Source organism: Suricata suricatta, chromosome X, assembly GCF_006229205.1.
Source record: "Suricata suricatta isolate VVHF042 chromosome X, meerkat_22Aug2017_6uvM2_HiC, whole genome shotgun sequence".
Taxonomy (NCBI): Eukaryota; Metazoa; Chordata; class Mammalia; order Carnivora; family Herpestidae; genus Suricata; species Suricata suricatta.
The window spans coordinates 72663864-72664952 of NC_043717.1; positions in this window are offsets into that span (position 1 = coordinate 72663864).

The following is a 1089-nucleotide window of genomic DNA, read 5'->3' on the forward strand; positions in this document are numbered from 1 at the left end:
TTCACTAGATCATTCATTTTTCGTGTATGGAGTTTAGTGAGCTCCTTGTATATTTTGGATACTAGACCTTTATCTGATGTGCCATTTGCCACTATCTTTTCCCATTCTGTTGGTTGCCTATTAGTTTTTTTTATTGTTTCCTTTGCCTTGCAGAAGCTTTTTATCTTGATGAGGTCCCAGTAGTTCATTTTTGTTCTTGATTCCCTGGCCTCTGGGGATGTGTCAAGGAAGAAATAGCGGCAATTAAGGTCTAGGAGGCTATTTCCTGCTTTTTCCTCAAGGGTTTTTATGGTTTCCTGTCTCACATTCAGATCCTTTATCCATTTTGAGTTTATTTTTGTGAATGGTGTCAGAAAGTGGTCTAATTTCATTTTTCTACATATTGCTGTCCAGCTCTCCCAACACCACCTGTTGAAGAGGCTGTCTTTTTTCCATTGGACACTCTTTCCTGCTTTGTCAAAGATTAATTGGCCATATACTTGTGGGTCCAGTTCTGGGTTCTCTATTCTATCCCATTGGTCCATGTGTCACAAACAGACTTCTTATCGTCTATACTTCCAATAGAATTACTTCACAATTATGGTTTAAATTGATACTTATTATTTACATTATTGTGACTGTGTCAATATCTTTCACTGCTGAGCCATGTAGTATGCTATGATTATATTTCCGTTTTTCTACATCCCTCTTTCTCCATAGGGTGAGTTTGTCCTTTTTAAAAATTTTGTTGGTTTTCTATGTCTATTATCCCTATTTTTAAAATTTCTTTTTCTCCAGAATATTGTTTTTTACATTGTTGAAGACATCTGGGATTCTATCAGTTCCATTTTGTTTCATGTTTACTTGAGAGAGAGAAAGAGAGAGAGAAGAAGAAGAAGAAGAAGAAGAAGAAGAAGAAGGAGGAGGAGGAGGAGGAGGAGGAGGAGGAGGAAGGGGGGAGAGAAGCCCAAGCAGGCTTCGCACGGCCAGCATAGAGCCCAGTGTGGGGCTCAATCCCATGAACTGTGAGATCATGACCTTAGCTGAAATCAAGAGTCAGACACTTAACCAACTGAGCCACCCTGGTGCCCCCAGTTACTTTTTTTTTTT